The sequence below is a fragment of the Podarcis pityusensis genome (genome assembly GCF_964106645.2).
Source record: "Podarcis pityusensis genome assembly, contig: HAP1_SCAFFOLD_122, whole genome shotgun sequence".
Lineage (NCBI taxonomy): Eukaryota > Metazoa > Chordata > Lepidosauria > Squamata > Lacertidae > Podarcis > Podarcis pityusensis.
The window spans coordinates 85,714-111,389 of NW_028293474.1; the positions used below are offsets into that span (position 1 = coordinate 85,714).

The window sequence follows — 25,676 nt, forward strand, 5'->3', positions numbered from 1 at the left end:
ACTAGCAAAGCCTGGGCAAAAGGTGGGGGGGCTGCTGAAAGGGCGCCCGCTAGGAATCAGAGGGAGGGAGAGGGGCATGGCGAAAGCGAGTGGCAGGAATCGCAAAGTACCTTGCCGGGGCAGGAAAGGCTCGTCGGGGGATGCAGAGGCAAGCGCTGCATGCGCGCGCCGGGGGAGACTTAGAAAGGGTTGCATTCTGTCCAGGGCAAAAGGTGCGGGGAAGGATCCCCGGCATTGCACGTTTTGCGTGTGCAGATAGGTGCCGGCTAGTTTGCAGCCGGTGCGTGCGCGCGTTCGCGCTCAAAAACAAGCTCAGTGGTGCATAACTCCCAAGCAGCCTCAGAATGCTGATTATTATTCCCTAAAGTTAAGCTGGCTTTAAAAATAACAAACGCCCTTCACTAAAGCCCTTCTGCACATGATGGATGGTGGAAAAGAAATCCTACACATGTCGGCACTTGCCTGGCTTGGAACTGATCTGCCTAGAATGGATTCTAGCAGGTGCCTTTCATATGGCAGAGGTTTATTTGCTCATTCTCCGTATGGGCAAAAAACTCTTCTCCCAAGGAACTCGGATCTGCATACACAAAGTAATGCCAACAGCCCGTTGAGGTAGGCATGGCTGAGAGGGACCCTGCCTTACCCAAGGGATCTGGAATTGGGTACAATATAGTCAATGTAGGTTAAACCACAGAGCCTAGGACTTGCTGATCAGAAGGTCGGCGGTTTAAATCCCCGCGACGGGGTGAGCTCCCGTTGCTCAGTCCCTGCTCCTGCCAACCTAGCAGTTCGAAAGCACATCAAAGTGCAAGTAGATTAATAGGTACCACTCCGGTGGGAAGTTAAACAGCGTTTCTGTGCGCTGCTCTGGTTCACCAGAAGTGGCTTAGTCATGCTGGCCACATGACCCGGAAGCTGTACGCCGGCTCCCTCGGCCAATAAAGCGAGATGAGCGCCCCAACCCCAGAGTCGGCCACGACTGGACCTAATGGTCAGGGGACCTTTTACCTTTTTAGTCAACAACACCATAGTAGGGAATCCTGGAAAATGGACTTTAAAAAAGAAAAGAAAAATACAGCTGCTGAAAACACTGACGAGCAATTGACAATGAAATATAATTAAGCTACCAAGAAGAAAAGAAAAAGAGCCAATTAAAGTTAGTTGGGAAATAGCAAGAAGCAATCAGAAAAATATATCATCCATAAGATTTTCTGGAAACTCCCCCCCCCCCAAAAAAATGAGTTTTAGGGAAGGTTATTCCACAAACAAGGTGGCAGCACAGAAAAGTCTATAGTTAATGATCAATGTGCAGTACATCCTAGCGCAGCAGCTCCCAATTAGTACTGTGGACTCCCTGTTCTTCAAAAGGACCTCCTACTTTTGAAACTGTTGATATCTCTGTGGTAGTTTTTGTTATGTGAACGGTGCCACCGTACCCTTCAACATGTCCCAGTGCAAAGTCAGGTCACGCAACTTCTTGGCTCTGCTCCTGCAAGAGTCATGTGCCCACGTGAGAGCATGGCGCCCAAAATGGGATGTCTCAGACAGTGGCCAGTTATGTACCACGGGCCCCCTGGGTGGGTTACAGGGATCCCCTGTGGTCCACAGACCAATTGGGAACCACTGTGCACAACCAATCCCTGTGGGTTGTGATAAGGATCTTACCTTGCTCAGATGTAATGTGCTGCAGCAAGCCTTGAGCTCACACACTTCTCCTCCAGTGTGCCTGCAAGGAAGATTTGAGAAGCTGAAACTTTCCTTTTATTTTTTTTACTTAACTGCATCTTGCTGTGATGTCTGAAGTTCAACAAACATCGCTCAGTTCTATGAGTACTGAAAACAAGGCCCCTGCAAACCAAAGTTTATGACGCTGGCTTGTTCTCAGTAATCATTGATAAGACTGACTGTAGTTTAGGGTTTGGACAACACAGTAAACTTTGGTTCGTCTAAAATGGGAATGCATGCTTTACAGAACCACCTGTTTCCGTGGGAGAAAATTCGAAAACTGCAGCTCCAAGCCACAGAGTTCACAATAATCAGTTGTCTCTCATTATCTTCAGTCTTGTGACTTTTCCAAGAAATGAGTTAAACAGTTTGGGCAGCCTCAAGGCAAAATCTTCAGCTAAGTGGTGGGCACCCAATTAGCTGAGTACCGGTACTTAAAAATGCCACTAAGTTTTTGTTGTGGCTAAAATCTACCCACAGCTTTGAAAAACTCACTCTCTTTTTCTCTCTGGTCATAGCTTGAGTCAACCAATGAAGTATACAGATTTGCAATTTCATGCTATGCCCACAAGGATTTTGTGTCAGATCTTCTTTATATATTACTGGGATGGGCAGTTGTCAAACACCAAATAGAATTGTAGAGTTGGAAGGGACTCTGAGAGTCATCTAGTCCAACCCCGGAAATACAGGAATCTCAGCTAAAGCACCCATGGCACATGACCATCCAACCTCTGCTTAAAAACCTCCAGTGAAGGGGAGTCCACTGCCTTCCAATAGAGTCCACAAGATTCAACCAGCAAGGCAATGTTCTTCGGCCCTTGGTGATCCTACCAAATAATATTTTATTTATTTAAAAGCATTTCTAAACTGCTTAATGTTTCTAATCTCTGAAGTGGTATGCAAAATACAAACATAAAAACAGTATAATAAAATTTGAGGGTTGAAAGTTCTGCTGAGAGTAGACCCATTGAAATTAACTATGTTTTTATATATGCTGGAAGCCGCCCAGAGTGGCTGGGGCACAAATAATAGATTATTACTACTACTACTAATACTACTATGAGTGTAAGTCATGTCTATTAACTTCAATTGGTCTACTCTTAGTAGGCCTGGTATTGGATACAACCCAGAGATGATAAGAAGAATCCACTAATAAAAAGAGTCAAATTTTAATGGTCAGGAAAAACCTTGTTAATCTTTACAAGACGTCCAGAGCAATTGTGTTTATTTAAAAGCATCTTAATCCAGGTAGAGTTGAGAAGTTAGCCGGTTTTATTCACAGAGATGAAACATTTTAATGTCAATTTTCAGCGAACAGGTAAACAAAGTCACACATCTTAAAAGACTTGTTCCTGAAACCCCTGGTAGCAGCACATCTGGAAATCTCACAAAACTGGAAGAGGTTGGAGAATCTATTTGTAGCCGATGCTCTAGAATGTGGCAGTTGGCGTTGAATGAAAAGCAAAGCAATTCAGAAAAGCAAGGGGCGAGAAAGACATAAAAATATTTACTGAGGTATGTTCCCCTTGCCTCCAGTTTGCCAACTTCAGACACAGATGGCAGAACCCCATCATCTCAAATCTTATTATGGTGTGCTGTGACAGTAGCAGGAGTACTTAGAATGCATTTTCCGATAATGTGCTCCCTATAATATTTGTGACATTGTAGTGTTGTTAAATATGTGTTTATTGGTTGGAAAACTTAATAAAAAAAATACCATGTAGGTATTTCGTGATAAACATTTCCTTGGAAGTTCCTTTGTGCGGCCTGAAAGGTGGATTTGAAATGCTTTACTTAATAATTAAAGACAGGAGATTCACGAGAGCTGATTATTTCCCATAGTTCTTACCTAGTAAAGTCAGGACCAGAAGGCAAGTCCACTTTACACACCCCTAGCTTTCCTGCAGGAAGAAAAGGGAAAATTCCACTACTCCCTAAAGTAAATAGTCTGCCAGGGCACATTCTCTTGATCACAGGGGTTAATAAGTAATGAATCGAGTGTCTGGTGCTTTGGTGGCTATTGTCTGGCAAAACCCAGAATACTTGTGTCAAGGTGTGCTTTTGAGGCACCGTAAGAAAGGATACACAAAGCCAATGTCTTGCGCTAACTCGGAAACAGCTGTGTGTCAGGCTTGGGAATAGGGCACCAATGTAAGCTCCCAAGGCCTGCTCTTCTGTATTTTCAAGATCCACAGTACAGATCAACATTTGTGATGGCTGCTTTTTTCATATCTAATAAACAGCTAGAGACATAAGTACTCCGGGCAGCGGGGAAGACATTGAGTGGTCTATATCAGGTTGTGTATCTGGAACATAGGAAGTTTCCTTATAGTAGGTGAGACTATTGGCTCACCTTGCTCGATAATGTTTGCATTGACCTGAAGTGTTAACCTTGAAAATGCAAGAAGTGAGATGGACATCTCTACAGCTAGAAAGCAGCAAGGAATGGCCAGAGAGATTTTGAGCCGTGCCTTGTGAGTGTTTGCTCTAGGTTTCCAAGTTTCCTAAAACTGGTCCAGGAACACAAGGGTTTAAAGAGGTGAAGAGCTAACTATGGCATGTTTATTATTAGCAAAAGCATGGAGGAGGGGAAACACACACACTTGCCATCTGGGAGATTCTGGAGAAAGGAAATGTGGAATATTAAGTTAATGAGGAAGATTACTAGCTTATAAGCCTTTATGGAGAGGAAGGAGGAAATAGCTTTTTTAACATACCATTTCCAACAATCATTACATAACTTCTTATCTTATACAATATTTTAGACTTCCGTCAACAACTTCTGAAGATTTTCCATTCTTTAGCACTTGTTCTGCATTTCTTAATTTCTCTATTACTTTTAATTATCATTAACGAATAGTTCTCTTCATAGTCTTTCTTGCAATATTTCAAATAGTCCTCCTTACAGAACTTCTTGCAGTCCTACTAGCGTAATCTGTTTATTACAACTGCTTTTCAAATAGTTCAAATATTTACTCCAGTCTTCTAAGAATCTCTGATCTCGCAGATTTTGAATCCTTCCTGTTCCTGTTAATTTATCCAAAGAACTAATTCTGTATCTTAGCCTTGTCTAATATGCTTTGGCTTCAACTTTTTGAAAATAAAAAAGCACTTGAACCCTTTGCAGCTGAATTTGCATTGCCAACTCCAATGAAATGCATTGGGTGGCTATCGAAGAGGATTAGACAAATTCATGGAGGGCAAAGTGTTTGATGGTTCCTGGTTGTGATGGCTGTGTAACCTTCCTCCACTGTTGGAGGCAAAAATAGTTGTTGGGATTTGCAAGTGCTGTTGCTCCCAGGACCTCCTTGCAGGCTTCCGTGGGCCACTGTGAGAACAGGATGCTGGACTGGATGGGCCTTTGTCTGGTCTAGTAGAGTGTCTTCTTATGCTTTTATGCTCTGTGCTTGGTAGAATGATGTGGAAGTCTTGTCCACCATGTTTCATCACATGCAGTCACAAAATGTTGAAAACGTGACCCTTAAAAACTCATGAAGCTGCCTTATATCAAGTCAGAACCACCGTCCTTGTTAGGATATAGTTCCGTTGCACCTTAAAAGGGTACAGGCATGATGTTTGTGTGTCGCATGCCTGTTTACTTCCAGCACTTGCTAGGAACTTCCATTTGTATATAGCTTTTATGTTACTGCTGTTTTGCTGGACACGAACTTTGTTCCTGAACTATGCTGAATAAAGTGCTGTACATTATGCTGTAAGGTAAAGGGACCCCTGACCATTAGGTCCAGTCGTGGCTGGCTCTGGGGTTGGGGCGCTCATCTCGCTTTACTGGCCGAGGGAACCGGCGTTTGTCCGCAAACAGCTTCCAGGTCATGTGGCCAGCATGACTAAGCCACTTCTGGCGAACCAGAGCAGCGCACGAAAACGCCGTTCACCTTCCCACCGGAGCGGTACCTATTTATCTACTTGCACTTTGACGTACTTTCAAACTGCTAGGTTGGCAGGAGCTGGGACCGAGCAATGGGAGCTCACCCCGTCACGGGGATTCGAACCGCCAACCTTCTGATCGGCAAGTCCTAGGCTCTGTGGTTTAACCCACAGTGCCACCCGCGTCCCTACATTATGCTGTACATTATGCTTAAACATCTCTCTGTCCGCGTCTTCTGCTGTGAGAAGATTTACACACTCTGCTGACAGAGCATGCACGGATCTCTAAACGTATCTGAGGCTCGTGTGGCTGTTTGATGCTGTTCCAAGGGAGACCGGCTGCCGGCAGGTGGCTGGAGCCAGCTGGGGGCCTGCCTGATACCCCCATCTTCCTGGCAGCATCCCAACAGTCCTTCTAGCTCAGGATTGCCCTTGAAGCAGATCTCCAGTGTTTTAGCCAGCCCCCACCCCTAAGATGCCAAGAATCTGGGATCTTCATGTACTTGACCTCTGAGCTTTGACCCCGCCATAAAACCTAAACATCTCCATTTTGTTTTATTTCTGGCCCAGAAGCCTCATGAGGCCCCAAACATTTGGGGGCAACTCCTTGACAGGGGAACTTTTTAAGCACAAGGGTTCCTGTGATCTTGACCCTTGCGACTGAAGGATGGCAGTGTTATTCTATGCTTAATAACCTCTCCAATAAGCAAACAGGCACAGAGTTTCTTACATGCCATCAGAACAAAAGTGACAATGATTAACCCATCAGTTAAGCATGACTGTAGCTAAACTGGGGTGTATATTTATGATTTGTTTTATCTGATTGGAAGCCAAAGTGTGGCTTTCGGCTGGGTTAATCTACAATGAGAACAGGCCATCCAGCAATTTGTGCTCAAGCTAGCTAGACTGGGGAAAACATGCATCAAGAAGCACAAGTTGGGCTGGTTTGAAGGCACATGGAGACTCCAACATTACTGAAGCTCAGCAGGTTTGGGGTGGGCCAATGGCTGTAGAGGAAGCCACCAGAAGGTTATGTACACGACCTTGATTTTGACTAGGCATCGAGCCCTACCTCCTCCCCCCAACTCATGACAATACGGAGCTAAATGGGCCAGTGGTCTGAGCTGGTGCAAGGCAACCTCTGTGTAAAAGCATGTTGGGAAGGACAAGGTTTTGAAAGACCCCTGGACTTACTTTCAAGCTATTATTTTTGTCTCTCAGAAAAAGCAACCGAGTTCATCGCCAGACTGCGAATGCTTCCCACATACATCTGCCAGTACATTCCTGACATTGGGACAAGCTTTGGTGGTAAGGCAGTGGAGGAGGAAAGGAAGAAAGGGGATGGTGGAAAGGAAAAGAAGTATTTGTTCCCAGAAGGTGGGACAGGGGAGGTGTAATCTCAGAACGACAATGTCCAGTGTTCTGCAGGAAGAGGAGACAGGCGTTAAACCAAGGCTAGATCTAGACACAATCAAAAAAAGCTTTTCAGAAAAAAACGTGTTGTAACCCTCAAAGTGGGAAATCACAGCCATCTAGTGTCACAGCGTTATAACGTATACAGTGGAACCTCAGTTACGTTACCCTCGAGTAATATAAACTTCGGGTTGAGAAAGCGGCAAACCCAGAAGTGTTTTGCCTCTCACGCATGCGTGGAAGCATTCTACTGCCACACGTGCATGCGCAGAAGCGGTCTCCGGTTGCGAAAACTTCGGGATATGGCCAGACCTCTGGAATGGATCCCGTCTGCAACTGGAAGTACCACTGTATATAAAACATTTTTTCTTTAATAATGTAGCTGAGTCCCAATTTAAGTCTTTCAGATGTCCTTAATTTATTGACCAAGGACGATGGCTTGTGCTTGCTAACACACACTAACTCTCCCTACCGTACCCTACCATTTCACAACTGCGTCAATGGCTTTGTTGGCTGAGAATGTGCATTTTGAAAGCATCCTAAGACAAAATCCACACCTCATTAAACAAGCACGGATCTCTCTTCAATGTCCCTTATCGTTGTAAGCTGCTATTGTGCAATACCTGCCACCTCCCTTTCTATTGTTGTTCTTCAGATTACTGTAATGCTTAATGTGTTTATTTCTCTGAGACGCTGCATTGCAAAGGACATTGCCAGGAATGCAGAACTGTCAGCTTTTGTGCTCGGTCAATATTAGAACACACTTCTGTCTTTGCATATATTCAATCCTTTAAAAAAAGTATTGGCATAAGGTCCGAAAGATACAATAGGAGGAAATTTGCATCCATCTCAAGGAGTCAGTGTTGGCAGGTGAGAATGACTCCACAGCTATTATTCCTGGCCTAGTCTCAACTTTCTGAGATGGCAGTGTTGCGGGAGTGATAACCCCTTGTTGCTGGCCCAGGCTGGCTGATTTCTCCCAATAGATCACAAGCAATGTTCTTGAGAAGAACCCCCCAACAGAGGAGGCAGAGGCAGCTGGCTAAGCCCAGGCAATCTAATAGGCACTCAGCCTTTAATAGGGTCAGTGTACGTCTGGAATTTCCCAAACATACCAGGAATATTGTAGTCGGAAGCAGTGTCCGGGCGGAAATTGGGAAAATGTCTGGCAGAATCCAGACATATGGTAACCCATGTCTTTTGGGGGCAATTTGGCCCCCCAAAAACTCAACGACTTTTGCCAAAACTAAAAAAACAACTGTTATGTACTGAAGTTCTGACCCTGGGCCAGCAGGGGGATACTGTAGATAGTTATGCAAATAAGGGATCGAAAGTGACGTTCAATGATTGGATAGTTTTAGAAAATTGTTACAGTTACGTTGTACTGGAGCTCTATATAAGCAGGCTGACTGACCACTTCAGTTCAGTTCTGTTCTGGCCTCTGAATAAACAAGAGCTGTTTGAAGAATCGCTGTGTCGTCTGATATGTTCACCCACAACTTAACACTGGCGACGAAGGTGGGATCGATGGACATCAGAGCACAGCCAGATGCGGCCACCCTCTGAGCTGAGCTGAATCACTGAGCTGAATCACTGAGCGAAATCACTTGTGTCGTCTGATATGTTCACCCGCAACTTAACAACATCATTATCACTTATTGAAATATGGCAACCCTACTTTAGAGGGACAACCTGAAGAATCGACAGGTAAGAAGATGGGGCAGGATTGCAACAGAGTGGGTGTGGCAGGAGCTATGCCTACATGACAAGTTATACATTGGCCGGAGTCCAGCAGAGGATTAAGCCTACAGGATCTCCATGGATTTCAGCTATAGGCCTGTGGACCCAGATGCATGCTGCTTTGTAGCTAGTAAAGAACCTGCTAATGTGATGATGGAAACTAGAGGTGGAAGGGTTCAAAACAATTCTGATGTAGAGAGGTGGGTGAGTTCAAGGCATTTTTTTTTAAGTTGAAGCTTCATCACAGTGCATAGCTTCTTTAACATTTCAAGAGAAATAAAAGGGAGTACTTATCCAACCAGCACATAGTTAACCTGTGGAACTCACTCCCCCATGAGGCAGGCATGGCCACAAACTTGGATGCCTTTAAAAGAGGATTCGGTATATGTACCATATATGTAAAGCAAATTGCTTCCTGCAAGGAATCCTGGGAATTTGCCCCTGACAATTCTCAGCACCCTCAACAAACTACGAATTCCAGGATTCTTGGGTGTGTGCTTGAAATGGGTTTTATCCCCATCTTCTTACCTGTCGATTCTTCAGGTTGTCCCATTGCTGGACTCCAGCTCCCATCAGTCCCAGCCAACAGGGCCACTGGAAAGGGATGATGGGACTTGGAGTCCAGCAACTACATTGGCAATACAGTGGTACCTCTGGTTGCAAACGGGATCCATTCCGGAGGCCCGTTTGCAACATAAAAAGAGCGCAACCTGAAGCGCTGTATCTGCGCAGGTGCGCAGCACGATTTGTGCGCATGTGTGAAGCACTATTTAGCGCTTCTGTGCATGTGCGAGCAGCGAAACCTGGAAGTAACCCTTTCTGGTACTTCCAGGTCGCCGTGGGACGTAACCTGAAAGAACGTAACATGAAGCAAAAGTAACATGAGGTATGACTGTATGGGATATTGGTCTTCAACTGGAGGCCATGACAGGGTCACACCTCAGCTTAAGAGCTGCCAAAGCTTTTGTGGTGCTATTTCTAAGTGAGAAAGTAGGAGCAAAGAGGGCATTTACAAGGTGGACATTTACTGGATAAAATAAAATAAAAATAACAGTGGATCCCATTTTGCAGGTGGATTTGAAAATTGCAGTCGCTGACTGCTCTAAAAGGAAGAGAAGATGAGTTTCAAGTAGGGACTGTGGTAATTAGAATACAAATTGCCTGGCCTCTACTGGAGGGATTGAGTTACACAAAGTCAGAAAAACAGGGCAATGGGGGGAAGAAAAAGAGCTAGCAAAGTGCAGCAGAAGCATTTCACAAATACTGCTGTCGTACGTCTAGATTAAAGGGACGTGGGTGGCGCTGTGGGTTAAACCTCAGAGCCTGGGCTGATAAGAAAGGTGGCAGTTCGAATCCCCGCGACTGGGTGAGCTCCTGTTGCTCGGTCCCTGCTCCTGCCAACCTAGCAGTTCGAAAGCACGTCAAAGTGCAAGTAAATAAATAGGTACCGCTCTGGTGGGAAGGTAAACGGCGTTTCCGTGCGCTGCTCTGGTTCGCCAGAAGCAGCTTAGTCATGCTGGCCACATGACCCGGAAGCTGTACGCCGGCTCCCTCGGCCAATAAAGCGAGATGAGCGCCGCAACCCCAGAGTCGGCCACGACTGGACCTAACGGTCAGGGGTCCCTTTACCTTTACGTCTAGATTTTCCTGGGCATTACCAGGATTTCAAAGGCAAGAAGAATTGGTACCCGGGGGGAAGACAGCGCTTTGTCCTGGATCATAGGCAAGTCAATTTGGCGTTTGTTTTTTTTAAAAAAAGATCAACAATTTTGGGTGTTTCCTAAAAGAAGCACAGCAACTTTCAGGGTGTCCTGGTTTTTTTACTCTTTGAAATATGGCAGCCCTATTCACAAAGGAGTTGCAAAGAAGCGAATTTTTAAGCAGGCGAGATAATTTGGGCTCCTGAACAGATTCACAGGGACCCTCTGGGCAGGCTGGTGTTTTTTGTTTTTAAAAAATAATCCTGCAGGTGTATTCATGCAATAACAGTGCATTTCCATTTGGAAGAGCACTCTCGTGCCACAGCACAACAAAACAGAAGCAAAATATACAGTGGTACCTCAGGTTACATACGCTTCAGGTTACAGATGCTTCAGGTTACAGCCTCCGCTAACCCAGAAATAGTACCTTGGGTTAAGAACTTTGCTTCAGGATGAGAACAGAAATCGTGCTCTGGCGGCGTGGCGACAGTGGGAGGCCCCATTAGCTAAAGTGGTGCTTCAGGTTAAGAACAGTTTCAGGTTAAGAATGGACCTCCGGAAGGAATTAAGTACTTAACCCGAGGTACCACTGTATTGGCATTATTTACAGCTCTCCTAATCCCCTATAAGGTGGAATTTAAAGTGGTAAAGCTGTATTTTTATTTTTATTTTGTGCAGGAAGCACCTCCCCATTGTCATATACTAGCAAGCATGTTTCTGCACTTACCCTTGAATGCAATAAAAATTCCTTCTTATGATTGCTGTTGGCCAAAGGGTCAGATAAGTTGCAATCCATCACCCGTTAAGTTGGGAACTCCCTTGTCTTTTGAATAGAAAGTGAAGCGAAAAGGAAACTCGCCGTTTCCTATATCATCCTTCTGGGGATCCTGCACGTGTCGGCAAAAGCCACTTAAGACAACATTTTCGTTGGAAGGCGGAAGGAAATGAAGCTGTGAACAAGCAAACAACACTCCCTCTCAGGACCCGAGCGAGGTAGATATCTCCAAATCTTTATGGAACAGAGGCTGCTGTTTGTTCAAAGCCACTTTTGCTCATCAAATTCCCTTCAAATGTTTAGGACTACAACTCCCATCAGCCTCTGCAAGCACTAGGTTGGCAGGAGATGCTTTAAAACATGGGTAAGCACACTAAGGGACGCGGGTGGCGCTGTGGGTTAAACCACAGAGCCTAGGACTTGCCGATCAGAAGGTCGGTGGTTCGAATCCCCACGATGGGGTGAGCTCCCATTGCTCGGTCCCTGCTCCTGCCCACCTAGCAGTTCGAAAGCACGACAAAGTGCAAGTAGATAACTAGGTACGGCTCCGGCGGGAAGGTAAACGGCGTTTCCGTGCGCTGCTCTGGTTTGCCAGAAGCGGCTTAGTCATGCTGGCTACATGACCCGGAAGCTGTACGCCGGCTCCCTCGGCCAATAAAGCAAGATGAGCGCTGCAACCCCAGAGTTGGTCACGACTGGACCTAATGGTCAGGGGTCCCTTTTCCTTTACCTAAAGAACACGAGCTTTGCGCTGCACAGATGGACCCTAGTGTACCCAGATCTTCAGATCTCTCTCTTCTCTCTTTGCTTATTTCCCCGTCCTGCAATTAATTCCAGCAATCCACAAGGCAGGTGAATGCATCTTCCCAGTCTTATGTAACTGCTCCGCTATACTGGTTACCATGGCAACAATGAAAGCCCCATCAATGCATGTGTAAATTGACACACACTTAGCAACAAGAGGCTTCCATAAATGGAAAGCTAAACCCCTGTTTTATTCATGCTTTCTTATCAAGTATATTTGGAAAGCAGGCATTAAAATTAGCTAGGGAAGGAGGTTGCTCCAGACAAACGCCGAACCAGAACAATTTACTCTTTTTTGTGGGGGGGGGGGAGCAGTTTTTTCCAACAGTATTGAAAAACACATCCCTTTCCCAACTATTTTTCAGCACCGCTTCCAAATTCATTTGCTTTGCCCCTTCTCCTGCTTTCCCCACCTTCGTCGACTCTCAGTGATGCACCACACAGCTCAGTCTTGCTGACTATCGTGCTCTCATCTCATTCATTTTTCGATCCCTGGTTGCCCTATCTTTCCATTGACTTTTGCCCACAGGGACATCATCATGTAGCTCAGGGTAAGAAGCCTTTCAGTGGCGAGGGCCATGTTCCTTCTGGGAAGCCTCACAGGGGCCACCAGTCACCATCAGGGCTGTCTTAAGCATATCCGGCGCCGTGGTACAAAGCTCCCTCCGGACCCGCCCCCCCCCGGTTTTCCAAAGTTTAATAATAATAATAATAATAATAATAATAATTTATTTATACCCCGCCCTTCCTGGTTCAAAAACTGGGCTCAGGGCGGCTAACAACAAATTTAAAACACTTTAAAACACTTAATTATAAAAGCAGCATAAAATACAGTATAAAAACATGAATAACAATTCAAAAATCAATTAGATAATCCCCAGGGCTAGCTGGCTGAATTGGTCCTACCTGAGCCAGCGAGGAGGCCAGGGGAGAATTAGCTTTGGGATCTCAGAGCGGGTGATCTTCATTGAAGGGGAGGGGGAGGGAAGAGAAGGGAAATAAAAGATCAGGCTGAATTCAGATTAAAGGCCAGGCGGAATAGCTCTGTTTTACAGGCCCGACGGAAGGAGGTTAAATCCTGAAGGGCCCTAGTCTCATAGGACAGAGCATTCCACCAGGTCGGAGCCATCACTGAGAAGGCCCTGGCCCTGGTGGAGGATAGTCTGACTTCCTTAGGGCCCGAGACCTCTAAACTATGGTTATTCATGGACCTTAAGGTCCTTTGCAGGGCAGACCAGTAGAGACGATCCAGTAGATATGAGGACCGTAGATAGGGAGGACAGCGCTGCCGGCGGGGCTAGAGGAGGCGGTCAGCGGCTGGAGGGTGGCTTCTCTGGCAGGGAAGAGATGGAGGCTGGACGCTGCGCCTCCCGGCTCAGCTGGCCGCTTCGTGCCGCGGTGGCCATGGCAGACGGAGGCTCTGGGTGCAGCGCTGCTTCGGCGCGGCATGGCGGAGGCAGGCGAGGGCGGTGAACTGATGCCGGGAGGTGCCACGTCCAGCCTCTGCCTCTTCCCTGGCACCCTCCAGAACTTGGTGCCCTGGCGCCCAGCGCCACTAGCCTCTATGGGTAAGATGGCCCTGGGTACCATTTTGGGGAGGTGCAAGGAGGAGGCCAAACCTATCCATTCTGAAGGAAATCAGCTCACTGGAAGGACAGATCCTGAAGCTGAGGCTCCAAGACTTTGGCCACCTCATGAGAAGAGAAGACTCCCTGGAAAAGACCCTGATCTTGGGAAAGATGGAGGGCACAAGGAGAAGGGGACGACAGAGGACGAGATGGATGAATAGTGTTCTTGAAGCTACCAGCATGAGTTTGACCAAACTGCGAGGGGCAGTGGAAGACAGGAGTGCCTGGCGTGCTCTGGTCCATGGGGTCACGAAGAGTCGGACATGACTAAACAACAACAACAACAACAACAACAACAACAACAACAACAACATACATTTTTGTACACATTGCTTAGCTGGAGAGCTACATTGCAAAATTCAGAGAAGTGCGAATTTTGAAGGGCAGCTGCGTTTTGGTTCACATATTGTTTTAGGAACTTGCAGATTAAGAAAGTTCATCTTTAAATGCAAACTGAACCAAATTTCCTCCCTGTCACAACTTGAGTGGGAGCCATGTGGCAGCTGTAGCATCTAGGCCTGCCTTTACCTCTGAAATATGTGATAAGAAGGCTCTCGTGATGGCAATATAGCTCACCTAGTGCAGAAAAGGAGCCGAGAAACTCAATAGGCTGATCCCAAATGAGGCATCTCAAAGAAGGTCCAAAATCAGAGTTGATTTTCTAGCGGTTGGAAGTCGGCCACCTTCTATTGGTGCACAGATATGCGCCGGGCTCTGTTGTTGGGCAACCTGGTTCTATGGCAACAGTTGCCAAGTGGTCCATGTCCAAGAACAATTCCAGGAGATTCAGGATTCTAGGCCTTCAGAGCTCTGAGACTAGACTCCCCATCAGTACCAATGGGGTCAAGCCAAGAGTAATAATATTTGCTGGCTCACACTGATGTGGGAAAAGAGCCACCTATTTCATTGCCCAAGTGAAAAACAGACTAAAATAAACAGAGTGCGGTGGGTGAGAAAATAGTCTCAAAGTTACGCATAGCTCCGCAAAGGAGGTACGTTGGAGTGTGTCCACATCAACTGCCAAATTAATTTGTTCCTTCGTGTCGGGAAGTTGTGGTAGCTCTGATTCTTCCCAAAAGAGGCTTCCATGGCCACAATGAAATGACTTCTCCTTTGGTCTCCTCAGCAGACCCCAATGAGGACCCACGCAAGGCATTTTTCCTACCTGGGATTGGAACCAGAATGGGAAGATTCCACTCTCTAGCACACAGAAGAGAGACATGAAAACAAATAACCAAGTCTTTCAACACCGGGGTAAAACAAAGCCCCCTAGCAGTTGCATTCTGCGCTAGCTGCAGCTTCCAAACCAGGTACAAGGCTAGCTCCCCACACAGTGCATTACAGTAGTCTAGCCATGGTTAGCATCTCTGGCCGCTTTGTGGAAGGCTCTCTCCAGGGAAACACACCTGGCACCATCGTCTGGTTTCCATTGTCTTTTTTTGCTCACTCGGGCCTTGGATTGTTAGGATATTTCCGTTCCACCTTAAAAGGGAGCAGGATGTTTGTGTCACAGCCTGCGTATTTCCTGTTCACAGGATGTTTCTGTTGTGTCTATGCTTTCGTTTTCTCTCTGTGCCTGAGACATCAACGTAGGCAGTCATGTTTTCTTTGTTCTGACCAACGCTGAATAAACTTCTAAATAATGCTCTCCTGCGTGCATCTTTCACTGTGTGAATTCTGCTGATAAGAGCGTGCACCAGCTCTGGAATGTGGCAAGCTATTTCTGGAAGCTCGTGTCGCTAATTGAATGATACTGTGTGTCTACGGGAGATCGATGGACGTCTGGAGGCGGCTTGGGGGCCATGATGGACTTTGTCTCCCTGGCAGTATCCCAACAAGACTATGGTCTAAGCTAGCCTCCATGGCCATGTTCACCATAGTCTTAGCCTGCATAACCTAGAGCAGTGATGGCCAAACTTGGCCCTCCAGCCGTTTTGGGACTACAATTCCCATCATCCCTGACCACTGGTCCTGTTAGCTAGGGATGATGGGAGTTGCAGTCCCAAAACAGCTGGAGGGCCACGTTTGGCCATCACTGACCTAGAGGAAGCCAGTCTAACCTCTCTTGGGAGAGCATTCTGCAATAGAGGAGCAGCCACTGAAAAGGATCGCTCACGTGTCACCTGTGCTTCTGATGTTAATGGGATGGAGAGAAGGTACATACCTAAAGGACCTAGGAAGGTTCATCTAGAGCAGTGGTTCTCAACCTGTGGGTTCCCAGATGTTGTTGGACTACAACTCCCATCATTCCTAGCCAGCATGACCCAGTGGTCAGGGATGATGGGAGTTGTAGTCCAACAACATCTGGGGACCCACAGGTTGAGAACCACTTATCTAGATAGACATGATAGAGAGGGTTCAAGAGCTGCAATATAGACCCCATACCCCCTCACTGTTCCCCCCGAGGGTCCTCACTCCCCCCCACCGCCCTAAAAACAAACAAGCAGAGATCCTTTCTGTCCTTGCAGTATCGGTGAAGAATGACGTGGGCGTTTGGCACTGAGAACAAATGAGGGGACTGCAGTGCAGCCGCTTGCTTGCCTCTTTGGCTCTCTCCAAGCGCACGCTGAGTGTGCTAAAAATGGCCTGTGAGAGAGGAAGGCGCAGCGATACCATTTAGAGTCTGGGTCAGCCCTGCTGTGCGAGGTTTTGGACGGTGGAAAATTCGAGGGGCCAAGTACGTGTCTGGAACGTGTCCAGAGGAGGGCAACCAAAATGGTCAAAGGCCTGGAAACGATGCCTTATGAGGAACGGCTAAGGGAGCTGGGCATGTTTAGCCTGGAGAAGAGGAGGTTAAGGGGTGATATGATAGCCATGTTCAAATATATAAAAGGATGTCACATAGAGGAGGGAGAAAGGTTGTTTTCTGCTGCTCCAGAGAAGCGGACACGGAGCAATGGATCCAAACTACAAGAAAGAAGATTCCACCTAAACATTAGGAAGAACTTCCTGACAGTAAGAGCTGTTCGACAGTGGAATTTGCTGCCAAGGAGTGTGGTGGAGTCTCCTTCTTTGGAGGTCTTTAAGCAGAGGCTTGACAACCATATGTCAGGAGTGCTCTGATGGTGTTTCCTGCTTGGCAGGGGGTTGGACTCGATGGCCCTTGTGGTCTCTTCTAACTCTATGATTCTATGATTCTATGATTCTAAGTACAAAACGTCTATACAGTGGTGCCTCGCAAGACGAAATTAATCCGTTCCGCGAGAGTCTTCGTCTAGCGGTTTTTTCGTCTTGCGAAGCAACCCTATTAGCGGCTTAACGGATTAGCGCTATTAGCGGTTTAGCGGCTATTAAAGGCTTAAAGGCTTAGGGGATTAGCTGCTAAAAGGCTATTAAAGGCTATTAAAGGCTTAGCAGATTAGATAAAGGGGGGGGGAAGCGAAAAAAATATCTCTAGACTCGCAAGACATTTTCGTCTTGCCAAGCAAGCCCATAGGGAAATTCGTCCTGCGAAGCAACTCAAAAACGGAAAACCCTTTCGTCTAGCGGGTTTTCCGTCTTGCGAGGCATTCGTCTTGCGGGGCACCACTGTAAAAGAAGCCAAGCTCGTTCCTGCAGCTTTACCCTGGGATCTATGTTCGTTGTGAGAGTTAGCTGTGAGATGAAGGGTCCCATGTGGGCAAGGCGTAGGCTCTCATGGTTCACTTGCATTCCAGAAGCGCATCAGATGTGTGCTTCCTCACACTTTACGGGGCAATTCCTCCACCACTGTTTCCTGCAGCAAACATGCTATGTGTGAATGGTAGTTAGCCACATACATGTGCCAAAGGGATGCAAGTGGCGCTGCGGTCTAGACCACGGATCCTCCTGGGCTTGCCGATCAGAAGGTCAGTGGTTCAAATCCCCGCAACGGGGTGAGCCCCTGTTGCTCTGTCCCAGCTCCTGCCAACCTAACAGTTTGAAAGCACGCCAGTGCAAGTAGATAAATAGGTACCACTCCAGCGGGAAGGTAAACGGCTTTTCCGTGTGCTCTGATTTCCGTCACGGTGTTCTGTTGTGCCAGAAGGGGTTTAGTCATGCTGGCTGCATTACCTCAAAAGCTGTCTGTGGACAAACACTGGCTCCCTCGGCCTGAAAGCGGGATGAGCACCGCAACCCCATAGTTGCCATTGACTGGACTTAATTGTCCAGGGGTCCTTTACTTTTACAGTTTTGAGAAGGATTTCTAAGGCAGAGGTGGCACCTAGAAGTCAGTCCTAGGTTCTTAACTGTTCTGGCTCATGGATAATTCTTTAGTAACACTTGTGGACAACACATACAACTAATGCTGCGTTTTAAGATACACCCACAAGGATAGCCCCCAAAAGCCAGCACTTGGATACAGAACACTATATTGCTGGGTTTGCTTCCTTGACCCAAAGTTGGCCAGAGTTAGGAGGAGGGAGAAAGAGGAAGGACATTTCTCTTGCAGTTGTCAGATTAATGAGCATTTAGCTGGTGTGCAATTGCCATTTAACCAACAAGTAAAGGTAAAGGTAAAGGGACCCCTGACCTTTAGGTCCAGTCGTGACCGACTCTGGGGTTGCGGCGCTCATCTTGCTTTATTGGCCGAGGGAGCCAGCGTACAACTTGTGGGTCATGTGGACACCATAACTAAGCCGCTTCTGGCGAACCAGAGCAGCGCACGGAAATGCTGTTTACCTTCCCGCTGGAGCAGTACCTATTGATCTACTTGCACTTTGACGTGCTTTCGAACTGCTAGGTTGGCAGGAGCAGGGACTGAGCAACTGGAGCTCACCCCATCGTGGGGATTCGAACTGCCAACCTTCTGATCGGCAAGCCCTAGGCTCTGTGGTTTAACTCTGTGGTTTAACCCACAGCACCACCCGTGTCCCTTATCCAACAAGAGGAGGGCGCAAACCTGTTTTGAAAACGTGTGGAATGCTTAACCACCCATAGGTCCAAAGGACCCATAGGTCCTTTGCCTTTGCTTTACCTGCATGTGCCAAGGATCCCTGATTGGCTAGGTTGCCCGACAAGCATGCATTGCATGTTTAGGAATAAGAATGTAAGAAGGTGAGAAGCGCCTGGTGGGTGAGGCGAATGGCGTATCCTGTTCTCGCAGAGGCCAAAAACAGACCTAAGAGAAACCAGTAAGCAGGACTGGCAGAGCAGAGCCCTCTCTCCTCCTGTGGTTTCCAGCAACTGATATTCAGAAGCACTGCTGCCTCCGACTGGGAGAGGGGGGCAGAGCAGAGCCCTTGTGGTTCACAGTTTATGAGCTTAAAGTGTGGAACGCTGTTGTGGCTGCAGCAAACAGGACTGTTGCATGATGTGCAAAAGTGACTCTTTGGCAAGTGTGGAGAGAGCCCTTTTCAGCCCAAGGGTTACATTCCTTTGGTAAAGATCTTCCATGGGCCTTATACCACCAGTGGGTGCAACAAAAGTGGTGGGGCCAGCCCCCTGAAGGAGCGTCTCTACCGCTGTCGTTCAGCCCGGACACTGAGGTCCAGCTCCAAGGGCCTTCTGGCGGTTCCCTCCCTGCGAGAAGTGAGGTTACAGGGAACCAGGCAGAGGGCCTTCTCGGTGGTGGCACCTGCCCTGTGGAATGCCCTCCCGTCAGATGTCAAGGAAATAAACAACTACAGTGGTACCTCAGATTACAGACACTTCAGGTTACAGATGCTTCAGGTTATAGACTCCACTAACCCAGAAATAGTACCTCGGGTTAAGAACTTTGCTTCAGGATGAGAACAGAAATCACATGGCAGCAGCGGGAGGCCCCATTAGCTAAAGTGGTACCTCAGGTTAAGAACAGTTTCAGGTTAAGAACGGACCTCCAGAACGAATTAAGTTCTTAACCCGAGGTACCACTGTATCTGACTTTTAGAAAGCATCTGAAGGCAGCCCTGTTTAGGGAAGTTTTTAATGTTTGATGTTTTTTCATGTCTTTAATATTCTGTTGGAAGCCGCCCAGAGTGGCTGGGGAAACCCAGCCACGTGGGTGGGGTGTATATATAATAAAGAGGCTTTGTGGGCACCAACAGAAGACCTCAAGGATGCCCTTTTGCCTATGGGAGCTGTATTGGTGACTCCTGATGCAGCAAATCATTGCTGTTGAAGGCTTCCCCTTGTCCAAATCTTTCCTTGGCAATGTCTCTCCCCTCCCCCCATTCTCCTCCTACCCCCCCCCCCCGTGCCCGAATATTATCTTTATGGCTCACGCAGTAAATAGGCGCACATTTCTTCTGAGGCGTTCATACACTTTAGGTTAATTAGAAACAGCCCAAGCACTGAAACAAGGAAGGAGAGAGCAAAGTGGGGTGGGAGCCTGAATCATACATAGATGATAAAATGACTCTTTTAAGTAAATGGAACAGAACATCCAGCTCCTTCAGAAACTTATAAATTAATGGTAAGTCCAGAGAGAATGCATTAGGCTTGAAGATAATTGGAATTCTGAGCCGCTAGCAAGAAGGCAGACAACCCAAGGATGAATTCCTTCCACAAAATAAATTGCCAGGAATACAGCTCTTCATTGTACAGATCAGATTTGCTAAGGACAGAAATGATGGGGGCAGGCGGCAGGCGAGATCAGGCCTTCACTTTGCGAGTATAATTGTGGCTTAATAAAAGGCATCGGAAAATTATTGTGATGGAGCCATAATACAGGCTTGTCAGGGAATTTGGCCAAAGCTCAGCAGCAGAAGTAGTGAAGTGAATCATCACAGAAGGAGGGCAAAAGGGGGTACAGATTTGCATAAAATTTGCGCACCCACATTTATCACATTTGTGGCCCCTTACTAGTGGGACACGGGTGGCGCTGTGGGTTAAACCACAGAGCCTAGGACTTGCCGATCAGAAGATCGGCAGTTCGAATCCCCATGACGGGGTGAACTCCCATTGCTCGGTCCCTGCTCCTGCCAACCTAGCAGTTCGAAAGCACCTCAAAGTGCAAGTAGATAAATAGGTACCGCTCTGGCAGGAAGGTAAACGGCGTTTCCGTGCGCTGCTCTGGTTCGCCAGAAGCGGCTTAGTCATGCTGGCCACATGACCCGGAAGCTGTACGCCGGCTCCCTCGGCCAATAAAGCGAGATTAGCGCCGCAACCCCAGAGTTGGACACAACTGGACCTAATGGTCAGGGGTCCCTTTACCTTTACTAGTGCAACACAGCCATCAGGGCCGTCTTACCCATAGGCGCTAGGGGTGTGGGGCACCTGGGCGCTGGGCTCTCAGGGGCTCCAGGCCAAGAGTCCGGGGCTGAGATTTGGAGTCCAAGGATTGGGAAGAGTCGACAGTCACTGTTGAGCGGAGCAGAGCCCGTTGGAGCGCCACAGCTCTCCTGCTGTGGGCAAGTGAGGCGCTGAGGCCGCTAGCCGGCTCCGCCCTCCTGCGCACCTGAGATTGGCGGGCCGTCGAGAGGCCCATGCAGTGCAGGATGCTCACACCAGGCGCCTGGTTTCGCTCAGTTGCCACTGCTGCCTCGGGCTCGACTGTTGTGTTGTTGCACCGGGCTTTGCTTGCCCACGCCTTGCTCTGCTGCTGTCACTGCCTTGGGCTCCCCTGTTGTTGTTGAGCCGGCCGGCCAGGCCAGCTCTGCTGTTCATGCCTTGTCGGCCCGCCCTTAAAAAAGGTCCACAACTTTGGGCAACCGGGGGGGGCGCTGGGTAGATCTTTGCACCCGGTACTGCATATGCTTAAGATGGCCATGCTGCCATTTACTGCCCTCCTTTCTGCTGTGATGGCCTGGGACTCGGGCTCAGACTCGGAACCGGAGGGGTCTCAGTCTGCACCGGATCCTCTGCCTCAGGCGGCATCTGAACCGAGTCTGGGGCCTGATCCTGAAGAGCCCCAGTCTGCACAGGTTCCCCTGCAACAAGCACCAGCTGGGGGAGAGTCAGGGGTCTGAGCCTGCCCTGGCTCCAGATGCGGGGATTCCCTTGTTGCCTCCAGCTGGGCCATCACTTACAGCTGCTCCACTACCAGTTGGGTCAGGAGAGGTTGAGGAGGCCCCTGGGTCTAGTAACCCACAGACGTCTCTTGAGCTGCAGAGACGCAGGTCTGAGAGAAGGAGAGACCTGAGTACTCGCAGGAGGAGTGCTCGCCTTCGGGCGAGACAGGGAGGTGAGCCGCCGGGGGATCAGGACCGGCCGTTACCCCAACAGAGATAAAAGGCTGTCGGACCCCGCCCCAGGTTGCAGGAGCAACATTGCTGCTTGCTGGAACCTGCCTGAGACCCTGCGCCTGACCTAGTCTGGTTTCCTGCCTTGAGATTTGCCTTGCCCCTGTTGGACTGACTCCTCGCAGAATCCTTTGATTCGGAACCAGACCTGGACCGTGTTGCTTGGGTTAACCCCTGGGCCCAGCACAGCTGCCGCCTTAGACAGAAAGTTTGATTCCCATCCATGGTGGCTGGCCGCCATTTTTATTTGTCCAGAATGTAGTGCCCTGGCCTATAGATCTACGAAATTCTGCAAATTTCACACATCAAAAGATGAGGGCATGGTCACTGTCGCTCTGTGACAGCAACAACCGAAGAAAATGTGTGTGTTGCTGCAATATGTGTGTCAGTGGATAGAGGGTCCCTTGGGGGAACAATGCCAAGGGTCCCTGAAGTCTGGGGTCAAGTTAGTGCTCAGGTGCTCAGAATATAACATAAGAAGGCAGAGCTAACAGTGCGGGGGGTGGGGATTGAAGTTGCCCATCAACAGCTCCTGGACAGCAGACTGAGCAGGCATAGAGGTCATGTGGTCAATCTTCCCTGTATGTTTTTTTAAAAGAATTTTTTTAAAAAAATGATAATTGTTTCTACATGTGCATCTGCACACACCTAAAAATGCAGATTTTATGTAAAGTGGTATCCTCTCTATTCCTCTTTTTGAGTGATGCGTAAGGGACCACCTATCCAAATTTACAGGATATCAGCCTCTCTTGAAGTTCACAGCTGGGCAGCGGCGTAGCGTGGGTTGTCAGCACCCGGGGCAAGGCAAGTAATTTGCGCCCCCTAACCCCTAACCTGCCGTCGCTGCCAGCTTCTTCTTGCTGCTGCCTGGTCTGGTCTGGTGTGGTTCTCTCCCGCGCACAGCGCTGCGCTGGGCGGCCGCTGCACTGTCCCTCCCCCAGATAGTCCCTCGCTCTTTCTCCGCACCGCACGCCTGGCACTCACCCCCTCCACAGTGGGCGGCGACCCAGCGGCTCGGATCGGATTCGCACAGCCAGCACTGCAGTGAGAGAGAGTGAGTGAGCCAGGTAGGGGCAGAGAGCTGCGAGTGCGAGCGCGCGCCCCCCGATGTTGCGCCCGGTGCGGCCGGCCCCCCTGCACCCCCCACGCTACACCACTGCAGCTGGGCAGCAGCATTTATTTTTGGCAGAGGTGGGGGAGCGATAGAATGGTCCATGGAACAGCTATTCTTCACTCTCCCATATTCCAAGGAAGCAGCAACAGCAGAAAGCTGGCATGGAATGGCCAAGCATTCATGATGCTGTTTTATTCTGCTAAGATAAAATGATAGTTTTCAAAAGATAGTCTCTTTTGGAGAGCATCACATCCCCCCCCTTTTTTGTTTACTGTTGATGTTCCTTGTCTGTTTCATTGACAATCAGTGAAATGGCAGGCTGTCGATTTGCTAATAAATTGATTTGATGGTGGTTAAAGAGAAGCAGTCTTAAGTCAGCCACATTTCTCTCTGTACACCTGTGTGTGGAGTGCACATATAATGCCCGGCTTCTTGGTGTATGGACCTTACACTCTATTTCATGGGTAGGCAAACTAAAGCCCGGGGGCCGGATGTGGCCCAATCGCCTTCTAAATCTGGCCCACAGATGGTCCAGGAATCAGCGTGTTTTTACATGAGTAGAACGTGCCTTTTTATTTAAAATGCATTTCTGGGGTATTTGTAGGGCCTGCCTGGTGTTTTTACGTAAGTAGAATGTGTGCTTTTATTTAAAATGCATCTCTGGGTTATTTGTGGGGCATAGGAATTCATTCATATTTTTTTCCAAAATATAGTCCGGCCCCCCACAAGGTCTGAGGGACGGGTGGACCGGCCCCCTGCTGAAAATGTTTGCTGACCCCTGCTCTATTCCATACCCTCCAACACTTCTCTGATGAAAATAGGGACATCCTATTCCATCATCATCATCATCATCACAATCATCATTTTATACCCCACCCATCTGAGTGGGTTCCCCCAGCCACTCTGGGCAGCTACTATGACAGATCTTTTTTTAAAACAAGTACAGGGAAAACATTAAAAAGTGTGATTTGCAACCTGCCATCTAATGTGGCCCTACTTTCTCATCCCCACCTTATTTTGCTATGTCTACATGAAGCTTGCAACAAGAGGAAGCTAAAGGGGTGTGTACAGGGAAGTCAACACATTGAAAAAGAAAAGAAAAGAGAAGGGAGACAGCTGAGCTGGTAATGGTGAAAGCTCCTTGATTGCAAAATATTTTTGTTTTTCTTCTGAGAAATCGTGTCCTCTTTACAGAGAGCACATGTTGTGGTGAAATCACTAAGACTGACCTTGCTGTTTGTGTGGGTGGGAAGAAGAAGAGTTTGGATTTGATATCCAGCTTTATCACTACCCTAAGGAGTCTCAAAGGGACGCGGGTGGCGCTGTGGGTTAAACCACAGAGCCTAGGACTTGCTGATCAGAAGGTCGGTGGTTCGAATCCCCGCGACGGGGTGAGCTCCCGTTGCTCAGTCCCTGCTCCTGCCAAACTAGCAGTTGAAAACACGTTAAAGTGCAAGTAGATAAATAGGTAAACGGCGTTTCCGTGCACTGCTTTGGTTCACCAGAAGCGGCTTAGTCATGCTGGCCACATGACCCGGAAGCTGTACGCCGGCTCCCTCGGCCAATAAAGCAAGATGAGCGCCGCAACCCCAGAGTCGGCCACGTCTGGACCTAATGGTCAGGGGTCCCTTTACCTTTAAGGAGTCTCAAAGCGGCCAACGTTCTCCTTTCCCTTCCTCCCCTACAACAAACACTCTGTGAGGTGGGTGGGGCTGAAAGACTTCAGAGAAGTGTGACTAGACCAAGGTCACCCAGCAGCTGCATGTGGAGGAGTGAGGAATCGAACCCAGTTCACCAGATTACAAGTCCACCGCTCTTAACCACTACACCACACTGGCTCTCCCACACTGGGAGCGATTGGATAAACACAACAACCTGTTTGGTGGTCCCTCGGTTGCTGGGGTAATTCTGGTCAATTGGATCGTACATGCATTAGCCAAGGGACCTATATACACTGCTGCACATTGCGTTGAGCTTCCTCTTTTCGCCTCGTGCATCGGTTCACCCACCCACCCTCCCTATATTTAGGGTCTTGCTATGACCTTGCTATGCCGTTGTGGGTCGTCTGTTTTTGGGACAGGGGCCCAGTAGGAATTTTCCCATTTGGCTGATTGGCTGTTGCCACTTGGGTTTCGCCTGCCGCATAGCAAATCTTCACAACTTTGTAAGGTTTGGCGGTTAGGCATTGGTTCAAGGTGGAGGGGAGGGGAGGTTGTCACGGTCCAGCTCCAAGGGCCTTCTGGTGGTTCCCTCACTGCGAGAAGTGAGGTTACAGGGAACCAGGCAGAGGGCCTTCTTGGTGGTGGCACCTGCCCTGTGGAAAGCCCTACCAGCAGATGTCAAGGCAATAAACAACTATCTGACTTTTAAAAGACAACAGAAGGCGGCCCTGTTTAGGGAAGTTTTTAATGTCTGATGCTGTATTGTTTTTAAGATTCAGTTGGAAGCTGCCCAGAGTGGCTGGGAAAACCCAGCCAGATGGGCGGGGTATAAATAAATTACTATTATTATTATTATTATTATTATTATTATTATTATTGAAGTTTATAAATTCATGTCTCCCGTGGACGGAGAAAAGTTTTTCTCCCTCTCTCATAATTATAGAAGTTGTGCCCAATCAATGAAGACTCAGGACAGGTAGAAGAAAGTCCTTCTTCACTTGTTGTTGTTGTTTAGTCATTTAATCGTGTCCGACTCTTCGTGACCCCATGGACCAGAGCACGCCAGGCACTCCTGTCTTCCACTGCCTCCCGCAGTTTGGTCAAACTC

At 48.1% G+C, this 25,676-nt stretch overlaps 1 protein-coding gene across 4 annotated transcripts in view; it reads right to left on the minus strand.

The window, feature by feature from the left end:
• The window catches only part of SLC45A4 (solute carrier family 45 member 4), a 120,721-nt gene that overhangs the window by 83,727 nt on the left and 11,318 nt on the right, over window positions 1-25,676 (minus strand). For 2 of the 4 annotated variants that reach the window (XM_081024246.1, XM_081024239.1), the window contains exons 1-2: window positions 14,247-14,386; window positions 1,666-1,726 (exon numbers count right to left, since the gene is read on the minus strand). The gene's annotated coding sequence lies outside the window, so the exon portion shown is untranslated. Of the gene's footprint in view, window positions 1-1,665; window positions 1,727-11,190; window positions 11,414-14,246; window positions 14,387-25,676 lie in introns of those variants that run through there. The other 2 variants (XM_081024240.1, XM_081024242.1) reach the window with 2 other exon arrangements.